The sequence below is a fragment of the Eschrichtius robustus genome, chromosome 9, assembly GCF_028021215.1.
Source record: "Eschrichtius robustus isolate mEscRob2 chromosome 9, mEscRob2.pri, whole genome shotgun sequence".
In the NCBI taxonomy this organism is placed as follows: Eukaryota; Metazoa; Chordata; class Mammalia; order Artiodactyla; family Eschrichtiidae; genus Eschrichtius; species Eschrichtius robustus.
Window position 1 is genome coordinate 33841474 of NC_090832.1, and position 18726 is coordinate 33860199.

The following is an 18726-nucleotide window of genomic DNA, read 5'->3' on the forward strand; positions in this document are numbered from 1 at the left end:
TTACTTTTCTAATGCCTAAAGAACTCGTATAAATCAACAAGAAAAAATACCAACAACACAAAAACGACAAAAGATGTAAGAGGACTATTCAAAGAAAGGGAAATATAAATGGCTATTAAACTTTTGATAAGATAGTGAACTTCACTCATAACAGAACCATTAATTAAAACCACTCTAAAAACCTTTTCCATTTTTTCAGGTTGTCAGAATCCTAAAATATTGATAATACTCCCTGATGGCAAGACTAAAGAGGTACAGCAATTCTCACATACTTACAGGTGTGAGTGTAAAATGGCACAGGCCCTTATGAAGGTGAATTTAGCAATAACTGTCAAAATTACAAATGCACAGAATATTTTACTTAGAAATTCCACTTCTGGGAAATTACCCTACAGATATAGATATAGATATAGATATAGATAGATAGATAGATAGATAGATAGATAGATAGATAGATATATCACTAATTAACATGTAATTAATGAAATGTAAAACTATATTGAATTCCCACCACATTTTCTGGTAATAGCAGAAGACTGGAAACAATCTAATATCCATCAATGTGAGACTGGTTAAATAAATTATACATCTACACAGTGAATTATATGTACCTTACAAAAGAATAAGGAAACTCTCAATAAAATGATAGGAAGAACTACTTTCACTTTTTTTACTTTGTAAATGCTTTATTACCTATGCAATAAATCAAATGAGATTAAAATTGTTAAAGGAATTGAAATTGAGTGGTAAGTTTTGGACTGAACACACACACACACACAGCATGTGCACGCACACACAGGAGGCTAAAGAGCAAAGGAAACCATAAACAAGATGAAAGACAATCCCCAGAATGGGAGAAAATATTTGCAAATGAATCAACAGACAAAGGATTAATCTCCAAAATATAAAAACAGCTTATGCAGCTCAATATTAAAAAATGGGTGGAAGACCTAAATAGACATTTCTCCAAAGAAGACATACAGAAGGCCAAGAGGCACATGAAAAGATGCTCAACATCACTAATTATTAGAGAAATGCAAATCAAAACTACAATGAGGTATCATCTCACACCTGTCAGAACGGCCATCATCAAAAAAAAAAATCTACAAACAATAAATTCTGGAGAGGGTGTGGAGAAAAGGGAACCCTCTTGCACTGTTGGTAGGAATGTAAATTGATACAGCCACTATGGAGAACAGTATGGAGGTTCCTAAAAAAACTAAAAATAGAATTACCATATGACCCAGCTACCCCACTACTGGGCATATACTCAGAGAAAGCCATAATTCAAAAAGAGTCATGTACCACAATGTTCATTGCAGCTCTATTTACCATAGCCAGGTCATGGAAGCAAACTAAATGCCCACTGACAGACAAATGGATAAAGGTGTGGGACATATAATATATACAATGGAATAATAGCCATAAAAAGGAACGAAATTGGATCATTTGTAGAGATGTGGATGGACCTAGAGACTGTCACACAGAGTGAAGTAAGTCGGAAAGAGAAAAATAAATATCGTATATTAATGCATATATGTGGGATCTAGACAAATGGTACAGATGAACCTGTTTGCAAGGCAGAAATACAGACAGAGACATAGAGAACTAATGTATGGACCCCAAGGGGGAAAAGGGGTGTGGGATGAATTGGGAGATTGGGATTGACATATATACACTAATATGTATAAAATACATAACTAATGAGAACCTGCTGTATAGCACAGGAAACTTTACTTCACTTCATTGTACAGTAGAAACTAACACCATACTGTAAAACAACTATACCCGAATTTAAAAAAAGATACAAAATACTATGTATAAAATAAATAAGCTACAAGGATATATTGTACTGCACAGGGGAAATATGGTCATTATTTTGTAAAAACTTTAAATGGAATATAATCTATAAAAATACTGAATCACTACGATGTACCCTTGAAACTAATATAATACTGTAAATCAATTATACTTCAGGAAAAAAATAAATTAAAAAAAAAAAGGAGAGACCTTCAAGATGACAGAAGAGTAAGACGTGGAGATCACCTTCCTCCCCACAGATACATCAAAAATACATCTACATGTGGAACAACTCCTACAGAACACCTACTGAATGCTGGCAGAAGACCTCAGACTTCCCAAAAGATGTCCCCAGGCTACCTACACGCATAGGCGGGGCCAAATCCAAAGCTGAACCCCAGGAGCTGTGCGAACAAAGAAGAGAAAGGGAAATCTCTCCCAGCAGCCTCAGGAGCAGCAGATTAAATCCCCACGATCAACTGGATGTACCCTGCATCTCTGGAATACCTGAATAGACAACGAATCATCCAAAAATTGAGGCAGTGGACTTTGGGAGCAACTGTAGACTTGGGGTTTTGCTTTCTGTATCTAATTTGTTTTTGGTTTTCTGTTTATCTTAGTTTAGTATTTAGAGTTTATTTTCATTGGTAGATTTGTTTATTGATTTGGTTGCTCTCTTCCTTCTTTTTTTTAATATATAGATTTTTTTTTTTTTTCCTTTTTTTCTTTTGGTGACTGTGTATGTGTATGCTTCTTTGTGTGATTTTGTCTGTACAGCTTTGCTTTTACCATTTGTCTTATTGTTCTGTCTTGTTTTGTTTTTTTGTATAGTTTTTAGTGCTGGTTATCATTGGTGGATTTGTTTTTTAGTTTGGTTGCCTCTATTCCTTTCTTTTCTTTTTTTATTCCTTTTTAGTTTTTTAAATTTTAACAATATTTTTATTTTTTATTTTAATAAATTTTTTATTTTATTTTTTTCTTTCTTTCTTTCTCTCTTTCTTTCTTTCTTTCTTCCTTTTTTTCTCCCTTTTCTTCTGAGCCGTGTGGCTGACACGGTCTTGCTGCTCTGGCCTGGTGTCAGGCCTGTGCCTCTGAGGTGGGAGAGCCGAGTTCAGGACATTGGTCCACCAGAGACCTCCCGGCTCCATATAATATCAAATGGCAAAAGCTCTCCGAGAGAGCTCCAACTCAGCACGAAGACCCAGCTCCACTCAAAAACCAGCAAGCTACAGTGCTGGACACCCCATGCCAAACAACTAGCAAGACCGGAACACAATCCCACCCATAGCAGAGAGGCTGCCTAGAATCATACTAAGTTCACAGACACCCCAAAACAAACCACGGATGCAGTCCTGCCCACCAGAAAGACAAGATCCAGCCTCATCCACTAGAACACAGGCACCAGTCCCCTCCACCAGGAAGCCTACACAACCGACTGAACCAACCTTAGCCACTGAGGGCAGACACCAAAAACAATGGGAACTACGAACCTGCAGCCTGCGAAAAGGACATCCCAAACATAGTATGTTAAGCAAAATGAGAAGACAGAGAAACACACAGCAGATGAAGGAGCAAGGTAAAAACCCACCAGACCAAACTAATGAAGAAGAAATAGGCAGTCCACTTGAAAAAGAATTCAGAGTAATGACAGTAAACATGATCCAAAATCTTGGAAATAGAATGGAGAAAATACAAGAAATGTTTAACAAGGACATAAAAGAACTAAAGAGCAAACAAACAATGATGAACAACAAAATAAATGAACTTAAAAATTCTCTATAAGGAAACAATAGCAGAATAACTGAGGCAGAAGAACGGATAAGTGACCTGGAAGATAAAATAGTGGAAATAACTACCACAAAGCAGAATAAAGAAAAAAGAATGAAAAGAATTGAGGACAGTCTCAGAGGCCTCTGGGACAAAATTAAATGCACCAACATTCAAATTATAGGGGTCCCACAAGAAGAAGAGAAAAAGAAAGGGACTGAGAAAATATTTGAAGAGATTATAGTTGAAAACTTCCCCAATATGGGAAAGCAAATAGTCAATCAAGTCTAGGAAGTTCAGAGAGTCCCATACAGGATAAATCCAAGGAGAAACACGCCAAGACACATATTAATCAAACTATCAAAAATTAAATACAAAGAACAAATATTAAAAGCAGCAAGGGAAAAACAACAAATAACTTACAAGGGAACTCCCATAAGGTTAACAGCTGATTTTTCAGCAGAAACTCTGCAAGCCAGAAAGGAGTGGCAGGACATATTTAGTGATGAAAGGGAAAAACCTACAACCAAGGTTACTCTACCCAGCAAGGATCTCATTCACATTCGACGGAGAAATTAAAACCTTTACAGACAAGCAAAAGCTAAGAGAATTCAGCACCACCAAACCAGCTTTACAACAAATGCTAAAGGAACTTCTCTAGGCAGGAAACTCAAGAGAAGGAAAAGACCTACAATAACATTACCCAAAATGGTAATAGGAACATACATATCGATAACTACCTTAAATGTAAATGGATTAAATGCTCCAACCAGAAGACACAGACTGGCTGAATGGATACAAAAACAAGACCTGTCCATATGCTGTCTACAAGAGACCCACTTCAGACATAGGGACACATACAGACTGAAAGTGAGGGGATGGAAAAAGACCTTCCATGCAAATGGAAATCAAAAGAAAGCTGGAGTAAAATTCTCACATCAGACAAAATCGACTTTAAAATAAAGACTATTACAAGAGACAAAGAAGGACACTACATAATGATCAAGGGATCAATCCAAGAAGAAGATTTAACAGTTGTAAATATTTATGCACCCAACATAGGAGCACCTCAATACATAAGGCAAATGCTAACAGTCATAAAAGGGGAAATTGACAATAACATGATCATAGTACGGGACTTTAACACCCCACTTACACCAATGGACAGATCATCCCAAATGAAAATAAATAAGAAAACACAAGGTTTAAATGACACTTAAACAAAATGGACTTAACTGATATTTATAGGACATTCTATCAAAAAACAACAGAATACACTTTCTTCTCAAGTGCTCATGGAACTTTCTCCAGGATAGGCCATATCTTGGGTCACAAATCAAGCCTTGGTAAATTTAAGAAAATTGAAATTGTATCACATATCTTTTCTGACCACAACGCTATGAGACTAGATATCAATTGCAAGAAAAAAACTGTAAAAAATACAAACAGATGGAGGCTAAACAATACGCTACTAAATAACCGAGAGAGCACTGAAGAAATCAAAGAGGAAATCAAAAAATACCTAGAAACAAATGACAATGAAAACACGATGACCCAAAACCTATGGGATGCAGCAGTTCTAACAGGGAAGTTTATAGAAATACAATCCTACCTCAAGACACAAGAAACATCTCAAATAAACAACCTAACCTTACACCTAAAGCAATTAGAGAAAGAAGAAAAAACCCCCAAAGTTAGCAGAAGGAAAGAAATCATAAAGAGCAGATCAAAAATAAATAAAAAAGAAATGAAGGAAACAATAGCAAAGATCAATAAAACTAAAAGCTGGTTCTTTGAGAAGATAAACAAAAATTGATAAACCATTAGCCAGACTCATCAAGAAAAAAAAGGAAAAGACTCAAATCAACAGACTTCTAAATGAAAAAGGAGAAGTAACAATTGACACTGCAGAAATACAAAGGATCATGAGAGATTACTACAAGCAACTATATGTCAATAAAATGGATAACGTGGAAGAAGTGGACAAATTCTTAGAAAAGCACAACATTCCGAGACTGAACCAGGAAGAAATAGAAAATATCAACAGACCAATCACAAGCACTGAAATTGAGACTGTGATTAAAAATCTTCCAACAAACAAAAGCCCAGGACCAGATGGCTTCCCAGGTGAATTCTATCAAACATTCAGAGAAGGGCTAACACCTATCCTTCTCAAAGTCTTCCAAAATATAGCAGAGGGAGGAACACTCTCAAACTCATTCTATGAGGCCACCATCACCCTGATACCAAAACCAGACAAAGATGTCGCAAAAAAAGGAAACTACAGGCCAGTATCACTGATGAACATAGATGCAAAAATCCTCAACAAACTTCTAGCAAACAGGCTCCAACAGCACATTAAAAGGATCATACACCATGATCAAGTGGGGTTTATCCCAGAAATGCAAGGATTCTTCAATATACACAAATCAATCAATGTGATACACCATATCAACAAATGGAAGGACAGAAACGATATGATCATCTCAATAGATGCAGAAAAAGCTTTCAACAAAATTCAAAACCCATTTATGATAAAAACCTTCCAGAAAGTAGGCATAGAGGGAAATTACCTCATCATAATAAAGGCCATATATGACATACCCACAGCCAACATCGTTCTCAATGGTGAAAAACTGAAACCATTTCCTTTAAGATCATGAACAAGACAAGGTTGCCCGCTCTCACCACTAATTATTCAACATAGTTTTGGAAGTTTTAGCCACTGCAATCAGAGAAGAAAAAGAAATAAAAGGAATCCAAATTGGAAAAGAAGTAAAGCTGTCACTGTTTGCAGATGACATGATACTATACATAGAGAAACCTAAAGATGCTACCAGAAAACTACTAGAGCTGATCAATGAATCTGGTAAAGTAGCAGGATACAAAAGTAATGCACAGAAATCTCTTGCATTCCTATACACTAATGATGAAAAATCTGAAAGAGAAATTAAGGAAAGACTCCCATTTACCCCTGCAACAAAAAGAATAAAATACCTAGGAATAAACCTACCTAAGGAGACAAAAGACCTGTGTGCAGAAAACTATAAGACACTGATGAAAGAAATTAAAGATGATACAAACAGATGGAGAGATATATCATGTTCTTGGATTGGAAGAATCAACACTGTGAAAATGACTATACTATCCAAAGCAATCTACATATTCAATTCAATCCCTACCAATCTACCAATGGCATTTTTCACAGAATTAGAACAAAAAATCTCACAATTTGTATGGAAACACGAAAGAGCCCGAACAGACAAAGCAATCTTGAGAAAGAAAAAGGGAGCTGGAGGAATCAGGCTCCTGGACTTCACACTATACTACAAAGCTACATTAATCAAGACAACATGGCACTGGCACAAAAACAGAAATATGGGTCAATGGAACAGGATAGAAAGCCCAGAGATAAACCCAGGCATATGTCATAACCTTATCTTTGATAAGAGAGGCAAGAATATACAATGGAGAAAAGACAGCCTCTTCAATAAGCGGTGCTGGGAAAACTGGACAACTGCATGTAAAAGAATGAAATTAGAACACTTCCTAACACCATACACAAAAACAAACTCAAAATGGATTAAAGACCTAAATGTAAGGCCAGACACTATCAAACTCTTAGAGGAAAACATAGGCAGAACACTCTATGACATAAATCATGGCAAGATCCTTTTTGACCCTCCTTCTAGAGAAATGGAAATAAAAACCAAAATAAACAAATGGGACCTAATTAAACTTAAAAGCTTTTGCACAGCAAAGGAAACCATAAACAAGACGAAAAGACAACCCTCAGAATGGGAGAAAATATTTGCAAATGAAGCAACTGACAAAGGATTAATCTCCAAAACATACAAGCAACTCATGAAGCTCAATATCAAAGAAACAAACAACCCAATCCAAAAATGGGCAGAAGACCTAAATAGACATTTCTGCAAAGAAGATATACAGATTGCCAACAAACACATGAAAGAATGCTCAACATCATTAATCATTAGAGAAATGCAAATCAAAACTACAATGAGATATCATCTCACACCGGTCAGAATGGCCATCATCAAAAAATCTACAAACAATGAATGCTGGAGAGGGTGTGGAGAAAAGGGAACCCTCTTGCACTGTTGGTGGGAATGTAAATTGATACAGCCACTATGGAGAACAGTATGGAGGTTCCTTAAAAAACTAAAACTAGATCTACCATATGACCCAGCAATCCCACTACTGGGCATATACCCTGAGAAAACCATAATTCAAAAAGAGTCATGTACCACAATGTTCACTGCAGCTCTATTTACAATAGCCAGGACATGGAAGCAACCTAAGTGTCCATCGACAGATGAATGGATAAAGAAGATGTGGCACATATATACAATGGAATATTACTCAGCCATAAAAAGAAACAAAATTTAGTTATTTGTAGTGAGGTGGATGGACCTAGAGACTGTCATACAGAGTGAAGTTAAGTCAGAAAGAGAAAAACAAATACAGTATGGAACACCTATATATGGAATCTGAAAAAAAAAAAAAGGTTCTGAGAAACCTAGGGGTAGGACAGGAATAAAGATGCAGACGTAAAGAATGGACTTGAGGACACGGGGAGGGGGAAGGGTAAGCTGGGACGAAGTGAGAGAGTGGCATGGACATATATACACTACCAAATGTAAAACAGATAGCTAGTGGGAAGCAGCCACATAGCACAGGGCGATCAGCTCGGTGCTTTGTGACCACCTTGAGGGGTGGGATAGGAAGGGTCGGAGGGAGATACAAGAGGGAGGAGATATGGGGATATATGTCTATGTATAGCTGATTCACTTTGTTATAAAGCAGAAACTAACACACCATTGTAAAGCAATTATCTTCCAATAAAGATGTTAAAAATAAAATAAGAAAAAGAAGAAAGGAGTCCTGTGCTGGGCTGGGAGCTATTAAGGAACACAACAGTCTTTAAGTGCACTGGGAACTGTGACTTGAGGTCACCCACTGGAATTTTCATCCACTTTTGCAAGACAATATATCATTTGTGTTAATTACATTTTTTGACAGGAGAGGCAATATGTGTCTCCATTCCTAACATTCTGCATTTAGATAATCCCTGAGAGAATTTTACAAACTGACTGCCAATAAACTACTGAGTCACTAGAGGAATAAATACAGCAAACTCTGAGATGAGAAACTAATTCTGATGTCACAAAGAATAGACTCAAAATGCCTCATGATAAAAATATGAAATGTCCCAGCTAATTGAACCTACCTTGGATACTTAGTAAAGAATAAATTCACTTAAATCAACTTTTGAGGGTGATAAAATACAAGGTCTCCTAAAATAATAAATCTCCAAATACTGAATATCCTCCCCCTCTGATGTAGAAAATTTTAAGAGTAAGACAGATCTTGTATATTCTACCATTCTGACATCTAGCAGGTGAGCCAGAAATGTCTTTAAAATCAAGTCGTCTCTATTATTTAAGAAGGTATCCATTAAACGGTAAAGAATGAATAAATCGATGTATGAAGCAATTAAAATGAATTCCCCTTACAGATTAATTTTGACATCCAAAAATTCACCAGTGCCCTTGCATTCATGCTTAAATTTCTGTCTTATCAAGCTCTTACTTGACTGCTCCTAAAAATGCTATTTGAAGGGAGAGAATCAGACCATGTCTAGAATTAAGTTTTCCAAAAATTATTAAGGTTTATTTGGTGTTAATACTATGGTGAACTGTATTTGTGCTGTACATGGAATCACTAAGTGCCTCACTTAAACATACAGGAACTTTAAAAAATGGTACACATGTTCTCATTTACGTTAATAAACCATGATAGCTAAAGAAAGCCTTCAGCAGAGGAACACTTCTCCTCACAGCTTTCGTATTTTCATCAAGCTACTCCGCCAAGAGATCTTGTGAGTATAGTTAGTCCCAAGCTGTTTCTGAGATAGAAAACCAGACAGCTGTTTGGCCATGTTTTGTGCAGCTTATTTCCATCATTTTTTTTTTTCCTTTTTAAAAAAACTCTCCTTCAAAATAAATCATAATATTGGATAGGATATTTCCACTGGAACCTCGCTGTGTAATTCCAACTCCACTGGATAGTTTAGCATACTTCCTGATTTCCTGTGGGGTGACAACTGGAGGGTGTCTATCTTCAAAAAGATGAAAAGTATCATTCCTCAAGACCACCACTGTCTTGCTGCGAGGCTGTGGGAAGTCTGTGGCAGTCTAGTGTCTTCTGAAATGATTTCCATTACAGACATGTTAGTGGATACATGTTCATGCTGTCAAAGGAATTTATTCCAACTGAAAATATCAGCCTGATTAACCACTGGTTTTTTAGATTTTAAAATTACACTCTGCTTTGAAATTAGCTTTCACAGGTAAAGAGAAAAAAAAAAAAAAAAAAAAAAAAAACTCATGAGAGATCATCTCTTTTTACGACCAAACGACTAAATCAATATTACACTCTACCCATCCAAATAAATTATTTTTATTAGTGTAAGGGTACTATATAAATCATGTTTCCCTTGCAGATGGATAAGATTTGAGGGCCTCTATGGCATTTTTACTTTGATAATTAGAATATAATTTAAAGACATTTTATGCAGCAAATAATCAAAATTCTAGTATGGATAATGGCCCCTTATTATTATGTTTTTCTATTTATATTACTACATCTGCTTTAGATTACTGGAAAAGCTATATTCCTAACAGCCTCCCCAATGATAGAAGTTTATTGAGTGTATGGATGGGATGGATGGGAGAATGAAGGCTAATTAAGGATCATTAATAAGGATAAGAAAGTTTGAAATGAGTAGTGGAAGTGGATGGAGTTGACAACTTGATGAACATTTTAAAATCCCTTTTATCAATCACTAAGTGTGTCAATGAAATTGGTATAACAATTTGAAAGTAAGGTGACACCAGGAGATAGAACAATAATTTTCATATGTGTAGGATGAGGGCAGCTATCTACAGGTGTGGTCAAAGAGCATGTATGTAAATGAGTGGTTGAGACTTGTGGAACCTCTTAAATCTAATCATGATTAATGTGATATTAATTCAGAGAGGGAGAATAAGATCACAACGATAACTTTGAAAAATGAACCTAATCACTTGTATTTTACCCAGCATGGGAAAAAAAATAGAAAGAAAGCATACGTTTGGAGAAAGGGGGTGATCTGTATGAAGCTTAGGAAAATGTGACAGTGCAACAATTTGCCACTGTGTTTCTAGCACAGCGCAAACAAAGGCTCTGACTCTGGCTCTGGGTGGTCAACAGGAGCCTCTAAATGATCAATTTTCAGTCTCCACCATACTTGATCTATTAACAGCATTTGAAACAATTGATTACTCCATTGATTTCCGGGACACCACACTGTCTTTGTTTGCCTCCAGCTATCCATTCCCAATCTCCCTCTCTACTTATTACCTTCTCTCCTCCCTGATTTTCTAATATTGGAGTACCATGGTGCCCAGTCCTTGGCCTTGTCTTCTGTTCTATCCATGCTCACTTAGCGATCCCACCAAAGCTCACAGATTTAAATACCATCTATATTGACGCCTCCCACACTTATATCTCCAGGCTTGATCTCTCCTAAGGTCCACATGCAGAATCCAACTGCCTTCTTGATCCATTTATGTGACTGTCTAATAGGTACCTCAAACTTATATCTCAAACTGAGTTCCCTTTCTTCATCCCCAGTGTTCCCAATCTCATTAAATAATTTTATCCTTTCAATTACCCAGTGCCAACAACTTGGAGTCATGCTTGCCTACTTTTGTTTTCCTTCTTCCTACATCCAATTTTTCTGCAAATCTTGTTGGCTTTACCTTCAAAATATATCCAGCATCCAAACACTTCTCACCACCTCTACTAAAACCACCTTGGTCCAAGAGCTTTCATCATCTTGCACCTGTGCACTGCAATAAGGATCTGAACAGGTCTTCCTGCTACAACTCTCACCTCCTTAGGGTCTATTTGCAACATAGCAGCTGTTTTTTTGTTTTTGTTTTTTAAGTTTTTAGTAAATGTTTCCATCAATTTATTCTCTGTATTCCTTAAAAACAAAAATTATAACTTTAATATTAATAATTTAAAATATTATGGACCAAACAAAGCCAACTCTCACTCATGCTGCAAGTTGGTCGGTGTTTTCTTTACTTCTGTTCGCCAGATGATCTTCAATAATTTCTGCCAAGAGATTCCTCTTCAATAGGTTACACGCAAGAGGTAAAAGCTGGCCATCAACTTTATGAAAATAGTGTAAACCATAGCAAAAGATGTCCATTCCCATCTCAAACCCCATACCATAATCACATTCAGCATTAGAAAACTATACAAAAGTCATTATTTCCTGAAGGTGAGCAAAAGCTTTTATTCTATCCTCATAATTTGGTGCCTCAAAAACTGGCTTGCAAATTTTGTCAAGGATAGCATGTTTCAGGGAGCTCTCTAAATATTCCTTGAAAAATGTAACTCTGGTCACGTCATGCTTTTCCTTAAGACCTTCCAATGCTTCTCTATTGCACTACCAATAAAAGACAAAATTTTTACAATGAATTATGAGATCCTATACTATCTGCAATGTCACCACCCCACTCCTACCCCTTAATACTGCCAAAGGAGAAAACAATGACTTTTTGGAGTTCTTTTCCTACTTTCTCCCTCATCCACACTGCTCCAGCCAGGCTGCCATCTTTGTTTGGGCATGTGAGATAGGATCTTACCTCAAGGCTTTTAAACTTGGGATCCCTTGCCTGGAATGTTATTCTCCCAGATATTACAATGCTCACTTTCTCATTTCTTTCAAACCTTGCTTAGACGAGGCCTTCTCAGTGAGTCCTTCCATGACTATCTAATTACAGTGAGAACTTCATCCTGGCACTCACAATTTCCTCTATTTGCTTCATTTTTCTCCACAGTACTTTTCTTCTAACATACCGTGAATATGATTTATTTGCTTTGTTGATTATTCCTCTCCACTCTCTAGAACCTAAGTCCCAAGGGTTCAGGGATTTTTTAAATCTTTTTTGTTAACTGACATAATCCCCAGAACACAGGATAATATCTAAAAATAACGGAGTGCTAAGTAAAAATTTTTGAATAAAGAAACTTATGTAAATGCTAAATATTTAGCATATTCAACTAGCTTCCTACCTGTAAAGCAATTTCATAGAATAATTAATCAGATTTTTCTGTTATTATATGAGTAAATCTTTGAGTATGGTATTTCCACAGAATGAAATTAAAGTCAGTAATCCTTCATATCACTTTCTACCCAAGCATTTTGGGTTAAGTTGATTTACAGAAAATTAGGCATTAACAGCTTTGATCCACAATTTCCTTATATCTAGGTCTCCTACATTGGTTAATATTAGTTAAACATTAGTTAACTTTAAGTTTCATTTTGACAGCCTATTTTCAGCTGATAAGGACATAGAAATGTCATAAGACATTGTGTTTCAACTTAAGAACTATTCAACTTAATTTCAACCGGAGAAAAGTGGACCTTACCCATTGGTTAGTTCCTTCAATCATATTCTGACTATTTCATAATCCAACCAATAAATTAGATGCGCTATTAGTCACACAAGACTCCATGAAAACACAATAGAGTATATTTAAATTATAGAGTATATTCCTTAAACACTATGGGCATGCAATAACTATCGATAAAGTTAATTAACAATTACGGAGTACCTTGCTTCTACAAGAAAAGTTTTTATTAAATGTATTATCATCTTTATGGATTGTCTTTAGTTTTATTATATGTAACTGAATAATTATTGAAAAATAACCTTTCTTACCTTATCAGAAAAGTTTCACTGCAGCTTTTAAAACCTTTCCAAATCAATGCAATATTTTTAAAGTCTTAAAAATATGAAAATACATGAATATATGAAAATTAGTTCATGGGTAATAAAAATACTCTTGATAAATAATAAAACTTACCTAATATGTCATTTATAATACAAGTTAATAAAATATTTAAACATTTCAGACTAGAGATATCCCTATCAAGAAACTTTAGGTTCTTAATGAGAAAGTGGGGTATTATAAAATGAATCTTTTTCTAGTCCATTATTTCCAGTTATATCAGGCACAGTTTATTGAAGTCCTCTTTTCATTTTCCTTTTCCTCACATTTGGTTATTTCCTCCCAACTAATGACTGTTGTTTTATGATTATTTTTATTAATTCAAATACTGTTCATTTGTACATCCAGAAAATGAAATACTCTGAGGGCTTAAAACACATGCTTGCAAAGCTTTATCTCTAGACCACCTCTGCATGCTTCAATATTTCTCATTCATTCATTTAGTCAGTCAGTCTCTCATTCATTCAAAAATATTTATTGGATGCTTACTACATTCCAGGTCACTGAATCATTTTCACTTTCCCTTCTGTGTCATGATCTATCTCATCTTTGGGCCTTTTGTCAAACATGTTTTATGTCTCCCTACTGCTCCCATTAGCACAGATATACTTTATACCTTTCAGGTCTCAGCTAAGATGTCAATTCCTTCCTTCCATGAACACTTCCATGTCCTGTCTAGGAGCTCTTCCTATGAATTCTCTGAGCTCCACTGTGATCACTGCCTATTTACTTGCTTGTATCTGCTACTAGACTGTAAGCTCAATGAGAGTAGGAACTTGGTCTTATTTACAATATAGTCTTAGTGATTAATACAGTGAGTAGCATAGAGTAGATTCAATAATTATTTGTTGAATGAGTAAATCATTAACAGTGCCCAAATATTATAGACTGTGATAGAATTTCCAATGAATTAACTCTTTCTTCATTCACAATTTTTGAATTGTGTATGTCATTTAAATTTTGACTTTGTATGTATTTCACCTATATTTTTAATTGCATTTATTGGATGTACATCAAGAATTTTAGCATAAATTTTATTTGCCATAATTCAATAAATCTCACTAGAGGTGTAATAATTCAAGTACCTAAAAAACATTACAGGCGGATTCCTGTAGCCCCAACATTTGGATAAATCATCCAAAAATTATTTAAGACACTAACAGAGCCATTTTTGAATATAAAAATAATACAATATACTTGTATATCCTTAGGTGCCCCAGTATTCCTACTTAACAGAACTGGAAAGATTTTCTTTTCATGCAGAGTGTAGTGTACTGAATTATCTTGGAAGGTCCTTAATAAACATCACACTATCATCAGAAGTTTATAAGCCCAACCAAAACAACTACTATACTTCCATGGTTGATGACTACTGTGCTGCTGGAAAAGTAATATTTTAACATATAAAATGTCAAAGACTGTGAATGACATTAACTTCCTTAACAAATCTATTCCAAGAATATAAGGAAATGTCAGCTTAATGAACTATTTAACAAATATGACTGACTGTATCACTGACACCTGTACCCTGAGCTTAGTCTTAACAGGTCTTTCAGACTCCTGTAAGATATCTCCTTTCTGACACCTACTTGGCTCCAATTGCCCCTGAAACTTAGATTGCTTTCCTCCTGTTCTTTAGAATTACAATTCTTGAATTTGTTATTCCTGGATGAAAGCTTTTCCTTCCATGAAATATTTACACAGATTCATCACTGCCAAAGCAATGGTCATTAATAAACTTCAGTAGAATAAGAAAATCAGTTTTCTTCAATGAGTATCTGTCATCTTATGTTTTTATTTTTCTCCTCTCTTAGTGAAACTAGTTAAAATATTGTGCTCCAAAGGTTGCGTAGCTTCTCTCTTGGTCAAAGAAGAGAACCTCTCTCTCTCTCTCTGTCTCTAACTCTCCGTATCAGAGTTATTCAGAGTTATTTATTTTTTTGTACGAATACCAGATTTCATGTGGCAGTGCTTTCTAAATCCTATGGAATTAACATACAGAAAGGCTAAGTGGTTTGGAAAGATTAAAAATAGAAGCAAAGTCTTAGCTGCTTTAGGAGTTCCAATTTTCTCAAAGTTTCAAAATTGATATGGTCCTTCTTTCAAAAAGCTTCTGCTGGTGTTCTTGCTTTGTACAAGTCAAAGCAATCCAGCAAAGCATTTAATTCTAAGCCCTTTGATCTTAGATTAGTTTCATCTGAAACATGTCCAGATGAGTGACATGTAATCCATCAAAATTGAATAGAAGAGCCCACTGGTCATGATGTATGAAAGAAACAACGACAATTAAGTTCCTGAAATTTTCAAAAAAAGGAAATAATTACTAAATGTAAATATCTTTTTTCCCTCAAAAAGGACCTTGACACATGACCTCATTTTACAGCTATCTAAAAATTTATAATTATTTTCAAATAATAATTTTTAAAAGTACTCCAAGTTGTGAATTTTTCATTTACCATTTGTGTTTTTCTTCCTCCCATTAAAGTATACAATATTTGCATGGATAAAAGAAGGGTTGTCAAAATAGGTTTTCTCAATCTCTTTTGGGAGCGTATCATTTAAATTTTATCAAATGCAGGTGTCATTACTAAACCTTTGTGCTGTCCAGCTAAGACTATATAGGGATATAGATAACATCTGAAATTCACAGCAAGAAAAGAATCTAAGAGGAGTCGCTTCAGAGCAGACCACAAGGGAAAAATCACCAGAAGAAAAATTATTTCAACTCTCCTCAAACATTTGCATTGCTCCAAATTTTGTTCTGGGTGTGTCTCAACCAAAGATAGATTAAGAGAATAAATCATTAGTTACCTATTCCAACCTCATAGCTATTTTAGAAATTTCTCTGCAATATACAGGAGATTACTCATAAAAACAATAGTGATTATGATTCCGTACTTACTGGATACCAGACACTCTTGCATATAATCTGTATGTACTAACTCAAATAGTATTAACTCACTTAATGCTTACAACCACCTCATGAAATTGGTGCAGTTATTATCTCCTTTTTTAAGAAGAGAAACTAGACGCTGAAATTTTAACAAGGATGGCTAAGTTCATATAGCCAAGATGTGTTCTGATTCTAGTCTGACTTCTTTGGCTGAGTTCCTCAGCTCACCATTTCACTACCTCAAAGAATAGGGGTTTAGTAAGCATTTGTTGAATGAATAATAGCTGGTCATCTAGGCTCTATTTGAAGACTTCTAGCAACATTAAGCTCACCACTGGTGAGACAATCTTCTCCATACACGCTCTCCATTATTTATTTGCCTTACTTCCATTCCAAACCTGTCTGTGACTGACACCAGTATTTTAACTTCATTTTCTCTCTATTATCCTGCTCTTGCTCCTCTGGAATTATCTAGCTTGTTCAATTTCCCCACCTCTTGGCTTTTCTTCATGAATTTGTGTCAGGTTTATCCCACTAGTTTTATCTGTTCTAGACTTCCTTGGGTAAACTGTTTACCATGCCCCAGGTCACCACTCAGGACCCACCCCCAGGTCAGATGGTGTCCAGGCCTCCTGCAAAGGGGCAAGAATGAAGTATATTAAAGCACAGAGGATCACCAAGGCAAGGGATAGTCGCAGACCTCATCAGCATCTCCTGGCATTGATCCATATCAGTAGAGAACCTCCTGGTAAATGGAAGCAAAGCTCTACATTAATCAAAATCAGAACCAGAACCTGTCCGAGAATCGAAGGCTAAAGCACCAATCGTTCTGAAAAGAACCAACCCCTAAGGTCTTACTAACATCATAATAAATGAAATTAGTTATGACAGGTTTAGTACTTAAGCATTTTAGTAAGTGAAAACCACACGCTGGCATGCAAAAAATTAATTTAAACTTTATGGCAAATTCTACTAAGTAGGAAGTACTAAAATCTCAAGTTATAGAGAGAAGGGGAAAATAATGTGCTAATACCAAAAATAAATATCTGTGAAACTAACATGTTCTTCCTTATGTGGAGAGCTGTTAGAGACATTTCCGAATAGAAAAAAAGCAACTGAGGGTACAATGACCTACATTAGTAGGATAGAACAATCAGTACACTTGAAGGACATTTAATAACAAGACAAAGGAAAACTTAAGCAACATTTTCCTGTTTTTTTTTTTCAGTCCCTGTGTGGGAACACTTGTTTAAAATTAAAATAAAATCTTGGAGCAAGAGGTCTAAATACAGTGCCAGATCCTGTGTCATTCGATTGGAACAAAACCTAGATGTGTACTAGAAAAAGAAATGCAGTCTCTCATTCTCATTCTCTGACTCAAGAGTTCCTCAGAGAGAAGGGTGTGTGTGTGTATGTGTGTGTGCGTGCTGCAAGTATTTAAATGAAAGCTGTAAAAACACATTAATTTGATTTTTCTCATTTATATAGAATAGCGTTTGGGGATGGTCATTGGCAATCTCAACTAATTTAACATTCAGAAAGGTTCAACTTAAAACGACATGTCAGAGATTTTAAATGATCGAGACATACTAATATATACTTAGAGAGGGGTCTGAACATATAGCACAAGGTCCTCAAGACTGAGCATGCCCTCTAGGCTCGGTGTATTTCCGATATCCCTGACCCATGTGTGTGCAAGCTGACTGCCGCGTCCCCCACCCTCTGATATGTGTCCCCCGACCGCCCTCTTGCACCAATACAAGGACAGGCTCATTCTTTGAATGTTCCCTTCTTTTGCCACCTGTCTCTCTCTTCTTTTTTTGCTTTCACATTATTAATTTTTTGGTGTCTTCTTCATATCTTTGCTTATTCTCCACTCACCTCTTATGGTTTTTATTCTTGCCCTGCTTCATTTTATTTCATCTTTAGAGTGAAACTGTCCATCCACAGTTGATCAAGTTTCTATGCTTTCAAGTGAAAACATGTGTTCAATTACTTTAAATATGGCCTCTAGCCTAGCTTTGTACGAAGAAACTACAGGTTTTACCTCTTTAATCCTAAGATTTTTCATTGCGCAGAGTAAAAAAATTAATAAAATAAGTTGGTTTTTTTGTGGAACAAAATTTTATACTTAGATAACTGAGGGCTTTTTATTTCAGTGGGCTTGTAAATCTGAGTACCAATGAGTCTGTATGTAAGACTAAAAAGTGTTTGTACGTATATGCTTTTCTAATTTGGGCTAATACCGTTTCTGGTGCTTTGTATGATAGTATGTGTGGATGTGTGTTGTGTGTGTTCAGATAGTTAATGACAGTTGAAGACCATATATGTTGAAGCAGACTGCCTGGGATCAAAGTCTGGCTCTGCCACTTACTACTTGTGTGAATTTAGGC

The 18726-nt window shown here is 35.7% G+C and overlaps 1 protein-coding gene across 2 annotated transcripts in view; it reads right to left on the reverse strand.

Moving 5' to 3' along the window:
- LAMA2 (laminin subunit alpha 2) overlaps positions 1–18726 on the reverse strand; it is a 623525-nt gene that overhangs the window by 344060 nt on the left and 260739 nt on the right. The window lies entirely within an intron of this gene.